This window comes from Giraffa tippelskirchi, chromosome 13 (assembly GCF_054371585.1).
Source record: "Giraffa tippelskirchi isolate mGirTip1 chromosome 13, T2T-mGirTip1v1.2.pri, whole genome shotgun sequence".
In the NCBI taxonomy this organism is placed as follows: domain Eukaryota; kingdom Metazoa; phylum Chordata; class Mammalia; order Artiodactyla; family Giraffidae; genus Giraffa; species Giraffa tippelskirchi.
The window spans coordinates 58,067,931-58,088,828 of record NC_137287.1 but is presented as its reverse complement, the minus strand read 5'-3'; the positions used below and the strand labels follow the sequence as shown (position 1 = coordinate 58,088,828).

The 20,898-nt window shown below is 34.2% G+C and overlaps 1 pseudogene; it reads left to right on the top strand.

The window, feature by feature from the left end:
* Nucleotides 1–12,605: 12,605 nt before the first annotated feature.
* On the top strand, nucleotides 12,606–12,706 carry LOC145533574 (U6 spliceosomal RNA; annotated as a pseudogene).
* Nucleotides 12,707–20,898: the final 8,192 nt, after the last annotated feature.

Below are 20,898 nucleotides of genomic sequence, written 5' to 3'. Positions count from 1 at the left end.
TGCTGCCCACTCTCATTTCCCAGTCATGTTGACCCAGTGGAATTCCTCTCTCTTTTCCTGCCCCTGTCACATCTCAGCATCTCTGTTGACTTTCCCACAAACAGAAGAAGCAAAGCATCCACTGCTATCTGAAGGGGTCCTGGTAACACCTAACCCTTTTCCAGGCTTTCGTGTGTAGAGCTGATGTGTTCTGCATAGACCAGCAGAAGACACAAGCTGTGAGAAAGCTGGAGTCAGGGGAGTCAGAGTCTGGAAGCTCTTGTGACTCATGACATCAGCATGTGCTTGCCTAGATAATCCCAAAGAAGGAGAAAAGGGGCCCATAGGGTTATAAACTTGGTGTTATACTCCCTGATCCCAGAATTCTCCCCCTTTCTCCACATTCAACTCTTTTTATTTTTATTTTTCCTAATCATCACTACTAACCTTATTCCATAGCCATTTTAATGTGCTTGAAATTCTAAAATTTCTTTCATTCGTTTTTCTCTTTTAGACAAAGGTGGGGGTACAGTCTATTGAATAACAAGCAACACAGAACCTGCTCTATGATACCACTGTCCCCAAATTATAATATGACCTTTAAAATACCTTTTATTTAGAGTCAGGCTCTAGCCTGGGTTCTGGTTGACACACCAGGAAATGGCCTATGTTCGGATCCATCAGACACAGCAAGAAAATCAGAACTGACATTTCCGAGGGTGGTACTCTTAGACCAGGTAATACAGCCCTTTAGGGCAGGAGCTATGTCTCTTTAACCCAGGACAGAAAATATTTGGTGTGCTTTGTCAACAAATAGTTTAGATGATGGATGAGACGCACTGTTGGGAATTTGTGTCATTAGAAGATGGGGCCACAGCAGGACAAGATGTGAAGCTAAACTGTCACTGTTTCTCTTCTGGAAAAATACTGGCTCTCCTGCTGGCAATGAAGGCAATGTCTTTCTGAATAAAACTTAAATTTATATTGACGCTTCCTCTTTGTTATTATGATTACAATGATCATTTTTGATGCTCTTAGTCCTTTCAATCAGAGACATTTATACAGGACCACAGCTGCCTTGTGATATTTAGAAATTGAGCAGTATGATTGAGTGTAATCAAAAGATGAAAACTTTCCAGTTATTGAAACATTGCTAATCATCCCATAGTCTTGTTGCTTCAACAGTTTTACCTGGTTTCCACTGCCTAGCTTGTTCCCTAATTAGCAGGATTCTCCTGCAGGCAAACACCTGCATAATCTTACCTGCTGGCCCAGGCAGGTGAGAGTAGAGAAGCCAACATGTACTCTGCAAAAAAGACCCCAAACAAACTCTTTTTGTTTCTGCAACCTTGTATGCAGATTTGCTGTATATTGAAGGTGGAAAGTGGGATCGAGTACTCTCCTGTACTTCTTCCCCAAAAGTCAAAGGTAACCTAAATGCATTGCTGGAAAACCATTTAAAATATTAATAAAAAATCAACTACAGATTTGAAGAAATGAGTGGATTTTTCCTATTTGACAGTTTATCAGTAAGCTGTCGTTTAAAATGTTTTCTACCCTGGGAGTGTACCTCAGTGATGATAGCTATGTATAATTCATAAAGGAAAATAGATTTAAATAAGCCTGCTCAGTAGTTCAGGGTGTGAAAATTCAACAAGCTAGTTTCTTTTCACTGTGCCTGCAGTCACTTTTCCTCCTTCAAGCTCCCACATTCTGCATTGTATTTACTTTTTTGTATTTCGGATCATAATATAATTTGTTTCCAAATGTACATTTAAAGAAGGCAACTTTGAGTGACACAAGAACAGCACAGTAAATGAAAAGTAGGATGGTATTTTCATGTAAATCACATTTTATAAATATTTAAATTACTTTCTTTTGCAGAATAAAAGTGTATGAATACACTTTACATTTAAGCTACAAATTATGCTGAAGGAGTTTTACCTTGTAGAGTTATTGTTCACAACAATGTATATTAAATTTTTTCTGTTCTTACATAATTCTTCAAGACTTTTTACTGGCTGAGGTCATGAGAAGGCCAGAGATAATCCATCTGAACTTGACCATCTAAACTGAGTGTCATAAAACTCAACAACAACAAAAAATTTTTATGTCTCCTCAAAAATCTTAAAATTTGAGACAGTGATATCAAAGTCACATTTTATTGGGAAGAGTGGTAACTGTAAAATATATGACTTACAAAAATACAATCTAATTACACTAATTCCTATACTGCTAATTTGGATTTTGCAATAATTCAAAGATGATGTATATACATTAGAAAAAAATGGTTATGATTTAAAAGGAAGGACACCAAGGCATCAAATCTGAGCATTTTGAATCCAAGGTTAATGAAATGGTGGTAAAATAAAACTCATTTGTTTGTGTGCTTATTGTGTCAGGAATTGTTATCTGGTTAGGATGTTATTTCCACCAATGTTCAAATGTTTGTGAAATATATAATAGTATCCAAATTTTTCACAAAGAAAACTAGAGAGGTTGACTGTTATCAACGGTCAATTGGCTAAAAGAGTCAATTAATCCAAACCCAGTCTGTCTGATTAGAAAATAAAAGCTTGAATTAAAATTATTTTAATATGATTTCAATGTATGTTTTGAAATCCTAAGTCTCCTGTGGGAAAAGACTTTTGTGTTGGTAGCATATTATTAATTGGTGTAGGTTTATTTTGAATTATCATTTTCCATTACCTAAATTTCCATTGCTATTTTAGTTGGAAATATGAATGTATTACTTCAAAGTAAAAAAGTTAAAAAAATTTTAATCATTATAATTTTTTTTCTCCCTCTGCACTGTGTTTAATTAGTAACTTCTTAGTATATTAAAGATGTATCTCTAAAAATAGTTTAAGAAGCAGAATGCTTGTTAAATAGCTTTCATGATCTATCATACTAAATATATCATGCACCGATTATCTATAACTAGGTAATTCCACATCAAATTTGGTAAAATAAACAGCAGAAGAGAATTTCATGTTAACATGTATAATTATCATTTTCCTTATCTCTGAGGCCCAGTTGATAATTTATATTTAATAAGAAAATAAATAGATGTCTTTTAAGCTGATTGATCATTACACAATAGAACATATAACACAACCTTAGGCATTGTTGGTTTTCAGTGACTTCTTTAAAAAAAACAAAAAACAAAAACAAATAATTCATCCTCTCCTGCTGCTGCTGCCACTAAGTCACTTCAGTCGTGTCCGACTCTGTGCAGCCCCATAGAGGGCAGCCCACCAGGCTCCCCCATCCCTGGGATTCTTGAGGCAAGAACACTGGAGTGGATTGCCATTTCCTTTTCCAATGCATGAAAGTGAAAAGTGAAAGTGAAGTCACTCAGTCGTGTCCGACTCCCAGCGACCCCATGGACTGCAGCCTACCAGGCTCCTCCGTCCATGGGATTTTCCAGGCAAGAGTACTCCTATCTATCCTTAAAGTTCGTTTGCTGATTAAGACATTGAAGTTTAGACAGAAGTATTCGATGCATAACAAAAGCCAACAATTTCCATGTTTCTTTTCTAAAAACAGACATTGGAATCAATGAGGCTGTATTCAAAAATAACAATATAGTGAAATAGACTTTGATAAAATATGACTAATTATCATTACTAGATTTCAAATATTGAGAAAATAATGTTTCAGAAAATAAACAAATGATGAATATAGCACATCCCAAAATACCAAGGGAACTGTTGTTTTTCACTTTTGTTTATATATCTTTGTGGTTTTTGAGTTTTACATGGTAGTTTTCTAGGTGAAATGTTTTTGATTAATAGGTCTGTGTTGCTTTATATTGGACACATTTGCTTTCTAGTCAACAATGGTATGGTGATGAGACAGGAGAAAACAATATTATGGCAAAGAACCAAAATGATAGCAGCTTAAATAAAATAGAGGTTTCTTTCTTTTTCTCTCATATAGAAGTTGAGCTGATGTGGCAACTCTGCTCTGCAAAAGTCCTTATGAGCCCAAGCTCTTTTCTCTTTTTGTTCCTCCTTTTTGAGGGAATTATCTTCGTTTTCATGGTCCATGATGGTTCATTACCAGGTATACCTTCTAACCATGAAGAAGGGGAAGGAGGGAGGGGAACACCAGTCTACTTCCTTAAAAGTTATGACTTGGAGGTTGTATAGCCTCCTGCCTCCTCCCACATCCTATTGGCCAGAACTTAGTCACATGGGCCCACCTAACTGCAAAGGGATCTGGGAAATGTAGTTTTTACCTAAGTAGCTTGTGCTCCTAAAGTTCTATTCTTATACAACAAACCATTAATGAATACATTAGCTCCTTCTGCCTATTCAGTATTCATAATGAAAAAAATTACAACTTTAAAAATAAATATACAGTTCAATTTGCCATTCGTAATGTGGGGGTACCAAAATTATAGGTTCAGAAAAATAATCTGCTGATGAACTTTTTTTTTTAATTAATAAACTCTATTTTTTAGAGCAGTTTTAGGTTCACACCATAATTGAGCTGAAAATAGAGATTTTCCACATATTCCCTGCCCCAACATGTCTTTCCCACGATCATATCTTGTCATTATAAACTTGTCCAAACCCATGTGTGGAATGTTAAGTCACTTCAGTCATGTCCGATTCTGTGCAACTCTATGGACCATAGCCTGCCAGGTTCCTCTGTCCGTGGGATTCTCCAGGCAAGAATAATGGAGTGGATTGTCATGCCCTCTTCCAGGGGATCTTTCCAACCCAGGGATCAAATCTGCATCTTTTGCATCTCCCGCATTGGCAGGTGGGTTCTTTACCACTAGTACCATCTGGGAAGCCCAAACCTATAGCATGTGCAATATTAAAAGTGAATTCTTGTGAACTTCGGGTGATAGCAAGACATCAGTGTGGTTCATCAGTTGCAACAAATGTACTCCTCTGGTGTAGGATGTTGATAATGATGACATTTTCTATATACTTTACCAATCTATTGCCTCGCAACTCTAATTAACCACTTTATTGCTCAGCATGTGATTTCTAATCATTTTCTCCCTGCCATCTGGCTTCACGTAAAGCTTTCTCAGCGGGGGCACTGGCGGGAGCCTGGAGGCAGAAGGACTCCTCATTCTGGTTCTGGGGCGTGTTCTTCCTCAGCAGGTTCCTGTGGTGTGTGGCAGTCACCAGTGCATGGCATCCCTCGCAGGCAGTCTCCCCTGACACCCAGAGGGAGGTTTCCCCGCGTACCTTCCCCACCAACAGACTCCAGTGAGCTTCGTGTGGCCAGCTCTCCGTGGATGGCTTCCCCCTGGCACCCTAGAGGGCAGATTCCCAGTGATGCCGGGTGGCATGGAACCACAGCTGACTTCTCTTCCATGCACGGGGCCATAGCCATGCCCTCACAAATGAGGTCTGGATCTCGGTTCCAGAGACAGGGTCCTATTGCAAATTTTTTCCTGCCTTGAGTGCTGCATTTCAGCCTTAGGGGTAGAATCTTCTATTCCTATATTCTTTCGAGTTAACTCTACTTCTTAATATCCAAGCTTCAGTTACTCTGATGATTCTCTGTTACAGTTAATAAATTTGTATTTTTCATATTCCCTGTTGAATTTGAATAGATTCTGTTTCCTGACTGGATCTTGTTTGATATAAATGAGGAAAGTCAGTCATATTAAGACAACAAAGAGTTTCCCCATTTTCTTTGTGAAATGTAAGAAGCTGCAGAAAGAAATGGGAAAATTTGTGACATCCTCCTGTGTCATTTCTGAAGTCTACGATTAATGTGAGTACTCAGATATCCTGAGAATATAGTGGAAGTAAATATACAAATCAAATCTGACAGCAACAAATTGTTTATGAATTAAAACTTTGCGTGTCTGTAAGTAGTGAGCATTCATGGGAACAGAATCAATGTGGGTGTTTTAAAAAATGCAGTTATGCTGTGATATTTTTCATTCTTTATCAGCATCAGATAAAAAAAAAAAAACAACAAGCCTTTAGAGCGTCCTCCAAAAGTTGTGTTCCTTCTCCTACACTATTCTCTTTACACTTCTAGGGAAGAATATTCACATTACATATAGGAAAATGTTTCATTTTGATAGTAAATTACACAGCTTTCTGCATGACTTCATAGTGACATATTTGTTTTAGACAGGATTATTAGCTGCCCTGCATCCCTAGCCTAGATGGGATCTTTCAAAGCTGTAGCTCTGGAAATTAAGTTGGATACAAGATGGAATTTTGCTAACAGTTTCAGTTGGAATGTAATACCAAGAAATGTTAAGTTGTTAATTTCTTCTTCTAAACTAGCGCTGGGCGTAAGAGAATGAGGACAGATACGTGCAGTTCTAAAGGCAGGGGTATACTTTAAGAGAAGCAATTTCTTCCATTTAATTACCATCATTCTCTCACATTATGAGTATATATTCAATACAACTTTAAAAAATTACTATTTATAGATTTAAATGATTATTTTATAATTATCTCATATATATTAGTTTTAATTAGAAATATATATATATGTTGGTTTTATCAGCAATTTTTGCTTTGCATGTTTTTGTTAACATTTTTACTCCAATTTTATATATTTCTTTTAAAAAAGTGAGAGTGAAAGTGCTGGTCGGTCAGTCATGTCCAACTCTTTGCCACCCCATGGTCTGTAGCCTGCCAAGCTCTTTTGTCCTTGGAATTCTCCGGGCAAAAATACTGGAGTGGGTTGCAGTTTGCTTTCCGGGGGAATCTTCCCAACCTAGGGATCAATTCAGGTCTACTGCATTGCAGGCAAATGCTTTACTAACTGAGCCACCAGACAAGCCCCAAAACTATCATCTAATGCCACTTCGGAGATCGCATGAAGTCCGCTGTAGTAGCTGCTAAGAAGTAGAGAATGACAAGATGTTGTATTTTCCTTGAGTCCCATTTTCATAGGTGTCTTTGCATAATGAAGCATATGTATTTAAAGTCTTATGTTTCTGTATTTCAGATCAAGTTTCTTGAAGTTCTTAAAGGTTTTCTTAGTGGTTTTTGTTTAAACCTAATTTTCTCTTACAGAAAGCGATGTAAATCTTCATTAACTTTAATCAGAACTGTATATAGGTGGCAGATGTTTAAATTTAATGAACTCCGGCAGTGGGTAGTTGTATATGGAGTCAATAGGTGCATGTTTAGAACATTTTTTCAGCATGAAATATTTATTTTTATGTTTTCAAGCATCATATATACATTTTGCTTAGGTATTCATTTCCTTTACATGCAGCCTGTTTTCTTTGGAATTTGTTTTTCTTCTGTAGCAGATACTAAACTATCTTTTCAAGTTATTTCTGTTGTCTTTATTTCACTTTAGTCATTGCTTTCAGTAAGAAACATAGACATGTTGAAGGATGAGATCTGGGCGTGGAATTTTAGGAAGCTCCTTCAAGTGAAAACAAAAAATGAATATCATGAATTATAAATCCAAGTATCTCTGGAGTACTGCTGTTGAAATAACTTATTTGTGTACATCACTCTGCATTATCTCTCAATTGTTAACTTTTCAATGTGTATTTGTGGAACAAATGAAAATAATCTAGATGAAAGTATATATACATATATATATTTAAAATAAGGGTACTAGATTCTCTCTTAAACTCCGACTTTCAAGGTACCAAATCTTAAGATAGTTTTCAGCTGGAAAAGTATGCAAGTGCCTCATGTCAACATCAAAATTTAAGTCAACTTCAAAATTCCCACTAAAAGTTAGCCCTGAACACATGAAAATAATTCATGGCAGGGGAGCAGTTTAGATCCACTGCCTGCTCTCTGTCCTAACAACTTGATCTATTCTTTCTTACTTCCTATTGTCACGATGTCTTGCAATTGCCAATGACAAAGCCATCACAAACTCCTAAACTGTTTCTTTGACACTGGGTCTGGAATAGTAATACCAATGTTCTAGTACATAAACTCAAACAGCCCCTAAGCAGCACCTGAGATCTGAGCAGAAATAGGAATGGTATACATATATTTTTAATGTGATAAGTAATAAAAAGATGAATTAGTTAAACTGATTATATAAATTATCACACAAATACAGCTCAGAATGCAGGCAGAAAGCCTAAGGTGCAGGAGATTAACATTCTAGTTCAAGTAAGAAAAAAGTGCATTGTATGGAGCTTCCAAGAATACGTAATTATGTGCAGGGTTTTTTGTTGTAGTTTGGATGGATTCCAACTTTTCCAGAAGAAAGCCTTTGCTTACATATTAAGCAGACATATAACAGAAAAACAGAGAGGTAATAGATACAAACATTTTTTTCTTTTTAAAGAAAATGTTCAAACTGTTTTAACTGATAAATATATGTGACGATGTTCTATTTGGTTATATGTTTGATTCTGCCTTATAAAAGTTCTTTTAAAATAAGAGAGCCATTGTGAGTCAAGGTGTTAATATACACATACTATATATATATATATGTGTGTGTATATGTGTATATATATAAATATATTTATATAAAGTTTTGAAGCTTGTTGGCAGATCATGTTTTGTTGAAATGGCCAACACCACTGAATCCGAAGTATTTACTTACTTTACTAACTTTAAGCAAAGTTACTTATATGCCAGGGGACCTCCACAACTTGATTAGCAAGAACACCGAGGAAACAAATCTCAGATTGTCAATTTTTGCTTCAGCTTTGTGGATTACCCTTAATGCATTATAAATATGTATTCACATAGAATAATATAAATACATGTCCCATGCAATGAAGTTATTCTTTCTCTTAGGTAAAATGATTCCACTATAGGAAAAAATGCAGAACACAACCTTTCATGGAAGATCTCATTTCTCTAAGACCTGCTAAAAACAAATAGCAATGCAATATTGAAAATCAATGCCTACAAAATGTCTAGTGTGTGTAACACAAAAATGTAGGATTTAATTATATACAACAGGTAGATAAAAGGGGAGAGATTTAAAAAAAATTGAACTGATGCCATTTTTTTTTTGGCTGCCATTTCCTTCTCCAGGGGATTTTCGTGATCCAGGAACCGAACCTGGGTCTCCTACGTTGCAGGCAGATTCTTTACCATCTGCCACCTGGAAAGCCCTTTTTTCAGGGTAATCCTATGTAAATCTATTAGAAACATAAATTAATTTGAAGTTCTTTGAAAGCTTTGAAAGACATGAGTTTTTAAGGAAAAATAACATTCTATTATATAAATTAAAGCATTGCGTGTGTATATAAATTATTGAAAGATAAGGCAATTTAAATTGTTAAAAAATTCAAAACCAAAGAGCCTTAGTAGGACTTTACCCAGAAGATGAAAAAAGTGTCTCTTACATGTATGGAATAAATATGGTCAGCAAAGTAATAGAAAAATAAAGAGGGTGCTATGCTACAGTGAACTGAAAAGTTCTCTGCACTCTCTAATTCTTCTTTATCAGTTTATATGTTTATTAAACACACATATGTCAATTGTACCTTCCACGCTAATTGCATAGCTTTCATCTGTGTGATATGTCTTCCTTGTGGATAAGTATCAGTAGATCCTTGTATTAATAACACTATAGAAAAAAACTACTCCAAACCATTGAATTTTTACATCAGTGGCAATCCCTTGATATTATGGAGATATATTCACTTAGAGTTTATATTCAGTACTTTAAATTTTAATCCAGAAATACTAGCAAACTCTGACTTGACTAAAAATCTATTCATTTTATATACCCTCCCTCAAACCTAGGGAGAAAATCGTAAAACTCAAACTTAGCATGAAAGATGATTTAAAAACTATTTTTGTTTACCCATCATGTATCTTGAATACAGTAGACTTGTCATGTTTTATTTTCTATTTAAGAGATGGGACAGGCTGTCCATCTCCAATTCATTACCAGGCAAAACAAATGGGTTTTGGCTGCACATGCAATAACTTATGCTGCCACTAGGTGGCAGCGACAGCTTTTTGTCTCCAGAATGCTCACCGTCTCATGATAGAGGTTAGTGAAGCAACCCTTGGCCTTGAGTCTCAGGACATCAAAGTGTGAAAACTCACTGACTCTCCTTTCGGACAGTTCACATTGCTTTCAGATCTCTTGCCTCTGTCCTACCCCATCTTAAGGCGGCCAATATAACTTCCTTACTTTCTTCACTTTATAGGAACTTGAGAGTGGTCAATAGAGGTCAAGTTAGCAAAAGCGAAATAGGAAAAGGGAGAAAGAAGGAAGTGAGAGGGAAAATACAAACATCGGACCAAATTCCCTTCTGCCACCGAATGATGCTAAACTTGCAGAGGACCACAAATATATATATTTATTATTTAATTGTTTTTTGCCACAGAGCAAAAAATATCCCTGACTTTTTTTCAGCATTTTGTGGTAAAAAGTATATCTTCAGTCATGACCTACACACATTTCAACATGCACGCATGTTTCAAATAACTGTTTATAGTTGGGACAATTAACTGATGACAGTTTAGTTTTCCAGAATGAATTTGTTTTTAATTGACAATGAGAAAAATAATACTTTAAGAAGTTTCTTTAGATATAGTTAGACTGATAAAATCATTAGAAAAAAATTTGTAGCTTTAAAGTATGTAAATAACTGAATTTTTATCAATCAAATCAAACAAAGATTAATAATAATTATGAAGGTGTTAGATATTATCATAGCTTGTAACAATGAAGTAATTTGTTTTTCAGGGAAGGAAGCCTTTAAATGTATTCACCTGAGTAAGGGCTTTTGATTCTTAATAAATTTGCAGGGCTACAGGAAGGGAAGAGACCTCAGCTTATTATTTTGATGAGTGGGCTAAGATGATAAAATAAAGAGGGTGAATTACTTAGTATATATTAATTAGTACAGATAAATTTACCCTTATTTCAGAGAACATCTGCATATATTCCCGTATATTCCTATTTTAAATTATAAAAACCTTGACCTATACCAAACTATGCCTTTCTAGCTAATAAAGCTTAATAAGTATGCCATATAGTTAGCTGACATCTATGCAAAGTTATAATTTATACTGAAGAACCTTAATATGTGTTTTTATTTGTTTTTTAAAAACTGCTTATTTATCTTTTAATTGACATTGAAATAGTTTAAAATATTATAGAATAGAAACAGCAACAAAAACAAAAATACTAGCATGGGAATTCTGGGGCATTTTGTAGTGATTTTAAACTTTGCAAGCATCCGAAAAATAAGAATTTTTTCATTTGTCAAATTTCCAATAAGCTTTGTTTTTATTTTTCTTAACACAGGAAACTTGGCTGAGTAATAAAATGTTCAATGGTAGGAGTAGGGATTTAAAAGGGATGTTAATCTCTGTTAAAGTAAGTTACCTCTAATTTTTCATGAATACATTTTGTTATGAAGTAGAAAGAGATAGTTTATATATATAGTATAGGGATCTATTGTGGATCTACAAAAAAGATTATTTCTTTATGTTTATTTATCTTTGTTTGTTTCCCACAAGCAACCCATATATATGGAGTATCTAATCCATAGATCTGAGACAGCTATATATATTCCATAGATAAGAGGCAAATAAATCAATCAAGTACCTTTGCTAAAAGAAATTCTAAAAATCCAGGAAAAGACAGGAATTTCTCTTTTCACAGTTCTATTAACATTCTCATATAAAATTATGACAAAATTCAGTAGTATTTGAAAGTGATATAGATAATTTATTTGGTGCTCTCAGTAATCACACTGTGTAAAATCACTAGTTTTTAAAACTTATTTCTTCTTCATGACATAGCCAGATGGAAATGGAATTGAATTATTTGAAATGTGTTTTAATTTTCCATGTATTTTAAAGTTGAAGTTTACTGGCTACTTTGTTGCATGAAGTAAAGTATATTTGCAATATTATAAATATATACATATTTTTCATTCATAAACAGATAATTCAAGAACTCAAGCTAAAAAGATTCCTCTATGAGACCAGGACCCTGTCTTATGACTGCATGTATTATATTAGTTCACTGATCAAGAAGTTTGAATAATGTTCTAGTGTTCCAGTTTTTGTATTTTTTTATTCTGGAGTCTTAGGGTTCAACTTCAATTATTTAGGGAAAATCTAGTCAAAAACTTTTATGTAAGAATTTTAAGGAATAAGAAATGGGATGTGAAATCATGACAAATTATATACTAATACTTATTTACCTTACATCTGAGAAGTAGCATTAAAATTTCTTAGATGAAAAGAATGTCTCCATGTCCTTATGGACGCAAATATCAGTGTTGTAGAAGCAGTATAGGCAAAAATTTCTTCCTAATTTGGAACACTTTGTAAGGCTTTAAAAGGCAAAGAGCGTGAAGAGTTATTTGAATTTGTGTGTATACGAATGTATTCAGATGTACAAAGGGACACGAGATATCTGGGACAGTCTCACTATGTGGTTTTATAGCTTGATGTTGGAGACTGGAAGATGATGCTGTATGAAACATCTCTAAATTTTGCATAGGATGGCATTTTCCTGTGTCGTGAGTGTAAGCCAATTAATGCACAGTGGTGAATGTTGGTTACATTTAATATGTCATTTAAGGAGTAGAATATTAAACATTTGACAGCTAAAAGGAATGTTTCAGGCTTGTCCACACATGCCTCCAACTTCTCTCCAAAGAAGACACTACAGAAAGATCTCATGATGTCCTGAAGGCCTTGAAAATAAATTCAGTGCTTACCTCAGGAGCATACATACTAAAACTGGAATGATACAGAGATTAACATGGTCCCTGAGCAAGGATGGTATGTATTAATACATCCTTCAAGTGTCTCATATGTTTAAACATGAGGTAGTTTTTTAAAAGGCTTAATTCTGTCAGTAGTCAACAAAAATTTTTAGGTAGCAAACAAGACATCTCCAAAGCCAGTCACATCTGTGAATTTTTTTTTTTTTTTTTACCAAATCTGTGTATTGTAAATATATGCACTTTAGTACAAAAGTAATCATGAGATTATTAACTTTAAATTACGACTCCCAGAAATAAATAATTAATAGACAAATAACAGATTATCTCAGGTGTGATAGGGTGGTGAAAGATGAACCAAAATTTTTTATTGGAAGTAAAATAAGATAGATTTTAGTCATATAATAGCATTCTTAGACTTCTGACTCTAAACTACATTTAAATTCCTTGTCTTTGTTACAGGAACTTGATAAAGAGACCAAAGTCACTGTTTGCTTCAAGTTTTGCAGTTCTATTAAATAGCTCTAAACAACTAAACTTTAAATAACAAAAATTTCGTTTTTTTCTACTGTATGCTAAAGAAGAGAAAGAAACCTAATATTCATTGAAAGTTACCTAGTACCTGGTGTTATATCCTTTACATTTATTATTTATTTGGTTTTAGAGACATTCCTAAGGTACTAAAATTAAAATTATGATCATTTTGCAATATTTCCAAGTCACTATTGAAAATATGGGAGACATTCAAATAAGAGATAGATTTTAGGGACTAAATACTTTGTAAGGCAAAAATATACTTTGTTTACTGAGAAAAAAATTATGAATGCAGTTTGCATTTGACCAAATCGTCTAATCCTGGGCTTGGTTTGTGTTGCAATAGCAGTGCTTGTCAGCAGAGTAATGTAATTGCTGTAGATAATGTTTGAGAAAAACTTTTAACAACAGAAAATAGTAGCTACACATTCCAGAAGGCTATATTTTAAAATTTTATTTTACAGGATGTTTATGTACTTTAAAATTAAATATAAAAGTAGGAGTTCAAATTCTGATGTAAGTGATAAAAGTCAAGCAAACTCTGAAGTATTTAACATTTGGAAAATCCTTTGAGGAATGGCTGTTCGTATAAAGAATTGATGTTCTTCAGTCCATTTTCTACTTTCCCAGTCTTCATGGTTCCCTGGGCATTGCCAAATGGACACTTTCAATCCACTTAAATGCACAGATTCCATAACTTGCCTCTGTTTTTACTTTCCCTTCTTAATACTTATTTTACTTGGGTTAATATTTGTTCTCAGCTTATTTCCTCATTCTCTGTGTTGAACCAGTTTTTCTAAAAGTCCACTTTTTCTATAGGCTTCCAAATGACAAAAATAAAATGTTTTTAACTAAGGTCAGGAAGAGGTTCATAGAAATCCTGTCATGATTTTAGGAGTAGTTAACAATTCAGACAGGAGCACCAATAAAAAGAACTACAAGTGGAGAGCCCAGGTTCCTGAGTCCATTTTCTTCTATCACATGTAAGTTAATACTCACTGATAAAACACTAAATGCCAGGAAGCACATGAAGCATCTGAGACAATGGAATGAGCTGCCAGAGATTGGCAACAGAAGAGCAGTTGCAAATATGGGTGTTGTGTGACTGGGATGAAATATCACAATGTGTGCCTAATTTCTTTCCAATCTGATTCCTATGCACAAGTCAGCTCAATGAGACTAAAACACCAAGAAAATAATAACAAAGACAAAAATGCCAGATACTTGTTAACTTGTAGATGAATGTATAGGCTCTTTCTAAGTAGAGATGACCCCGTTCAATGACTTTTAGGTGGACGATGTCAGATTCAATATCGTAAACATATTAACAAGATTTTTTTCAATAAAATAGGGATAAATAACAGGAAGAGAAAGGACAAACAAGGAAGAGTTTATGGTGTGTGAGAGATATCTGTTTTAATAAAAACCCGAGTGTACTAAAAGTAGGTTAAATCTGTTCTTTTTTGAATGGTGTTTTCCTCTTATTATTTATCATTATTTACCTTAAGACATATTATTATTTGCCTTAAGACATTTAAGTCTCTTATATGGTCACATCTTAAGTTTTTATCTGCAAGGGTTAAGTATATTGTTATAGCTAAACACTACATTATTCATATTTAGCCTGATATATGGAAGGATAAGTTCAAGATCCTATTAGTGTTTCCTGTGTATTGATACCACTTAGGTCAGCCATCAGTTCTTTTGGGTTACCTTAATTTAAAGTGAATGTATCAGTGCTTTCCCAACCAAACTTGTTGTTTAACATTAATTGTTTAGGTAAAATAGATTAGACTAACATTTGTTAATTAAGTGGAAAATCTGCCTTGTAGTTTTATTGTTGACTATACTGTTCTGTAGTGTTTATATCCCATATTTCTATACTCTATCAAACCCTAATGAGAAACTTCCTGGTGTAAGTTACTAATTTGTTTTCAGTGTTACATTCCTTAGTTTCTAATACAGTGTCTTATATACATATATTGAGATGCAACAATTATTTGAGTGCATACTATAAGCAGGCACTATGATAAACCAAGGGACTATAGATAAGAATAACACAGAAAAAACTTTTACTTACACTGCATACGAGATACTTAGAAAGAAGCATACCATGGATTCAGCACTTAATTTTGTAATTAGATCTAGACTCAAATCCTACAAGTTATTTCTGTTTCAGTTTATTCATCGGTAGAAAAATGAATAGCACTTACCTAGGGCTTCCCTGGTAGCTCAGTTGGTGAAGAATCTGCCTGTAATGCAAGAGACCCGGTTCGATTCCTGGGTTGGGAAGAATCCTTGGAGAAGAGACAGGCTACACACTCCAGTATTCTTGGGCTTCCCTGGTGGCTCAGATGGCAAAGAATCTACGTGCATTGCAGGAAACCTGGGTTGGGAAGATCCCCCGGAGGAGGGCATGGCAACCCACTCTAGTATTCTTGAAGGAGCTTCCCTGATATCTCAGTTGGTAAAGAATCCACCTGCAATGCAGGAGACACTGGTTCGATTCCTGGGTTGGGAAGATCTTCTGTAGAAGGGAAAGGCTACCCATTCCAGTATTCTGGCCTGGAGAATTCCATGGACTGGTATAGCCCACGTGGTCCCAAAGAGTTGGACATGACTGAGCGACTTTCACTTTCACTTGCCTAAGAGGTTTGTTGCAGGTGCCAAATCATATTATTAAAGTAAATCTCTCAATATCATGTTGGGTTCTGTGAAGTTTATAATAGAAGCTATTTATTATTTAACGTGTGTTAAATTGTATCACTTTATTTTTTAATGCTATTGACACACTGCTATGACTACATATTTAGGCGTATATATACAGGGCCATTCGGTAAAATATTTGTGGCATAACATTGTCGTATTAATGAAACCTATATCACATATCTCTTCATTGATTTTGGTAAGATAAACTTTTATAAGTTTCTTCTGAGGGATTTTTCAATATTTAACTTTGTGAATTTTGCTATGTTTATGTTTAAAAGTTCTGTGATCACTGAGGAATATTGTCATTTATATTTTCATATTTTCTAAAAATATATTTATTTTATAAATTTGAATCCTCTTCTACCTTTTTGTTGTTCAGTTGCTAAGTAATGTTCAACTCTGTGACCCCACAGACTGCAGCATGTCAGGCTTCTCTGTCCTTCACAATTTCCTGGAGTTTCCTCAAACTCATGTCCATTGACTCAGTGATACTATCCAACCACCTCATCCTCCTTTACTTTAAGTTCATACTAACTTAAAGTGTAAGATAAGGACACAATTTAAGGGCTATTTTCCAAGAAGCCATGTATCTCAAAATTATTTGATAATTATTTTAAATGTTCATATAAATTTCATAATATATTCATGATCATAAAGTTTACACCTCCTGGGAATAAGAATTATATTGTTACTTAAATTATGGTATTGCTTATGTTGTAAGCATATATAGAGACCTAACTTCTTATTTCTTTCAATGTGAGCATTTATTTTTTTGGTGAGCAAATATGTCTTAAATATCAGTATATACCACAGTAATTTCAGATTCAAATATCCCATTCTTCAATTTTTAAATGTAATTTATCATTACCCTATTGTGCATTTTTAGGTAAAAGTTTCCAGAGATGTATCTGTGAGCAGTCTATGTTCTGAATCCTGCAGATCTAAGCATAGATGTCTGTTCTGTTACCCCAGCATATTAAATACTTTGTTCTTAGTCAAAATATCCTTGTGCCACAATATTTTTACTCTTAAAACTTTGTTCTCATTTTACATTGCATTCTGGGCACTCTCAATTAAGTAGAATCTGAAACCAATATGACTTTATTTTTACTTTTTGTGAATTTTTTCTTTAAATTCAAAAACTCTGCCAAGTTTATTCTAAGTCACGTCATTTGTGTATGTGGGGGGTGGGGGTGGGGTGCAGGTTAATGAACTCTATTGACTCATAAACTTAGGTAATGCCTCTTGTTTTGTTTATTTTTGCAAACGCTTAAAAAGGGTTCTCTTAATGAGTGATTGTTTAGCTTCAATTGTTATAATTCATTCCCAATGGCTGTTGATTATTTATTTTGTCATTTTTTCTTCTATAGTTTCTACTATTATTATTATATTTTTCTTTATATCTAGATATCTGTAATCTTTATTAGTGATTGCATTTTGTACAAGGGCAATTATATTCTTTACTATAACTGAAGCCAACTTTAATTTTTCCATGTGGTATCTTTTCCTCTCCCATATTCTTTTTATCTACTTGTCAGCAACATTTAGAATTCAACATTCTCCCTATTCTCTTATTTTTCCCATTTTATATGTATTTGACATGTTTATGGCATACTGTTTTCTTAAGGGAAAACTGTATTTATTAGCTTAAGGTCAATGTTGGTTTTTTATCCTTGAATGAGGTAAAGCCTAACACTGTTGATATTTGCAAAGGGCATTATTCTCTTCTATGGATATCACTTTCTTTTTGTTTCTAGAATCTCATAATTGGTTTACTGCTCTCTTCAGTGATGCATATCTTCTCTAGGCAAATTCCAGGATCAAGCAAACCTTTAAACAGCCTAGTTATGCAGAATATTATCCTGTGTCTCCTGCCCTTTCCTCTAAATATTAGAAGATGAATTAGTTCCTAGCTTATTGTAAATACTCTATATATTTTCAGAATGAATTATCCTCAGGCGTTAGCAGTAGTCTACTAATTTCTGCTTTTTCCTTGCAATGATCCTTGAAATGCTTCATCAATTTTCAGTCCTCTACAACGGAAAGTTGTGGACTTCTGTAGACTAATGATAGATGATGACAAGTTTAGGAGAGTAGTCCTGACCAACTCTGAAATGAGAACTAGGAGCTAAGAGTGACCTCAGACTTTTTCATTGGCTCCTTGAATTAAAATCTTTATTGGATGTTATGTTGATGGATAAGATCTTTCTTTCTGTATAATAGCATTCTTATTTCATATAATCAGACATAAGTTAGTTCCTAATCATTTATTAGCTGGCTAATATGTAACCTTTCATCTTGGAGACTTAAATGTATTTCATCAGTATTTGTGGTTTCATCAGCTGCTAAAATTTATTTTTCTGTGTTTTCATGAATATATCAAAGGTCTGGCACAGGTAGGCAGCTGTCATCTGCAAGTTACACCATTACTTTCTAACACAGATTTCAGTGTCTTTAATAATAATTGGTAATGGCCTTTACTGCCTGTTGATACATTTGCTTTAATGATTAAGATTTATCATGATATTAAAAACTCTCAAATAAGGAAAAATTTAATGTAATCCCCTTTCAGAAAATTTCATGACTTGAATAGCTGATGATACGCCTTTAAAAAAAAAAACTCTGAGAAAATAATTTTTCTTGAACTTTTGAGAAGTGTAACTTGAAAGAAAAGTAGACTTTTGTTTTAAAATTCATATTTTTTATGATTATGGAACAAATTTTATGCAACTATATAGAAAAATATGAAATTCCAATTTAGAATTCCATCATGAAACTACATCATTCTAATTTCTCCATGCCACGGTTTGTTAATATTCCTCAAAGTCCCAGGATGCAACTATAAGACTGCATTCAAGTCTATGAACATGAGGCAATCATGCTCAGCAGAGTATAACAATAATTATAATAGAGATTAAATAAAAATAATTAGAAAAAGTTCATCTAGTTTTGATGTATTAATTATTCTGACCCTGTTCTATTCAGAGTCTAATTATCTGGTTCAGTGAAAATGCCAAGATTTCTACGACTCATAAAAATTACATTCAAGTAATTATGTCAGCAAACTAAACAGTATTCATTTACCATGCCTTTTTATGCACACATTTGAATATGCTTTTTTAACTGTTTTTGCTCTTTGTTCCTATTCATTGGAAATAATACCTGTAGAGAAATTTGAAAGTCAGTTGCACTCTGAGTGTAATGTGCAATTCTTGCCGATATTCTTCTTTTGTAAGACTGCTGTAAGTCTCATATAACCTTTGTTTAAAAAACATGAATTAAAGTTCACTCTTCAGTTGTTTCAAAGAAACCTTTAAAACCTGTAGCTGTAGTTAAAAAAAAAAATTTTAAAGCAGTAACACAAAGCATCTCCTTGAAAGTTTCTTACCTTTGGTAGCTCAGAAACAAAGTAAGCCTCCAGAGTTACTTTTCTACCCTTATTTCTTTTAAAGACATATAATGGCATCCTATAAAAGAGTCTGGATTTAGAAAAATTTGTGTGTGTATATAATATTGATATCTTAATCTCATCAACAAAGTTTTAATATAATTAAATATTTCAAATCACTCAGCAGTTTTAAGCTATGAGAAGTTTTCCATTTTTATGGCCCAGTTAGGAATTCCTTAATGCTCACAGCTAAGTCACTTCATATAGCAAAGACACAGAATTACACTGGTGAGGAAATCAATATCTGTTCCATTCCTTTTAATCTCTTTTACTATCTTAGTAAAATATCCCGTAGCCATTTTCAGCAAAAATTTGTTGCTGGAAGTATTCAGATTATTGTTTTGCTTCTGTTTCCTTCTTTGTATGGATAGACAAACAGAAGATTGGTTGAAAATATAACCTTCAGTTAAATTCATATCGGGAAGAATATGTTAAGGGTTAAGGTTTGAACTCTTTCCCTGGTGTTCTAGTAAAAAGATATATCTATGATACACACAAATATGTATGTAGTTATGGCCTGTTTGTTAAAGGAGGGACTACATCTACCCCGATTCTCAGTTTATTTTGAGGAACTACAAATTAGTTCCAAAATGTATCCAGGATAGGAAGGGGCAGAAGAATCAAGGAAAGCTATTAAAATGGATGGAGCTGAAATGAGACTAAGATGAGAAGAAGGCAATAAAAAAATTTACATAACATACACTCGCAACCATGGCAAGGCTACCATGGCTCTGTATTCACTGAACATAGCTGAGGGGCTTCCCTGATGGCTCAGCAGGTAAAGATTCTGCCTGTAATGCAGGAGACACAGGAGATTCGGGTTTGATCCCTGGGTCAGGAAAATTCCCCTGGAGGAGGAAACGGCAACATACCCCAGTATTCTTGCCTGAAAAACCCCATGGACAGAGAAGCCTGGTAGGCTACAGTCCAAAGGGTCGCAAAGAATGGGGTATGACTGAGCAACTAAACGTCTGCACACACGTAATTAGGTAAAAATGGAAGTGAGGTTAGTGATGGAGTTGGTGCTGAAGACAAGTGGCCCAAAGACATGATTCCTTTGTGTTTTATATTCATAGAAATGACCCTGCTAGAACCTTCACAATAGAATTTTTTCATAGTCTCTACTTTTAAGCATACATTGAAGTGTTTATCAATGCTAGTATTAATAAGATATCATGAGAAACAATAAACTTTACAGAGAAAATGTCCTCCTTTGAATTTGTCAGCTGTACTCAGCACCCTAACTTGTTCAAAATCCCAGACATTGAAAATGAAACACTAAAATTTTATAAGTAACAGTCTGCATCTAGGCTTTAAGTAGAACAAGGACCCAAGTTTTTTCACATGTTCAGATAATCACATATACACCGAGTATGTCACTTTCCCCCTATTCTTGAAATAGCAGAAGGTTTAGAAGTAAGTAACTAGCTGTTTTGTATTTTGATGCAAAGTGTCTCATTTTGACACCTGTTAAGCTTTCCCCTTGAACATGTTACTCTTTATTGCTGCGATACGGAAAATAAGATAGTAATAGGAATGTATGCTTGCAATTCACCATTTAAATACATGGACCTAACAGACAAGGTTG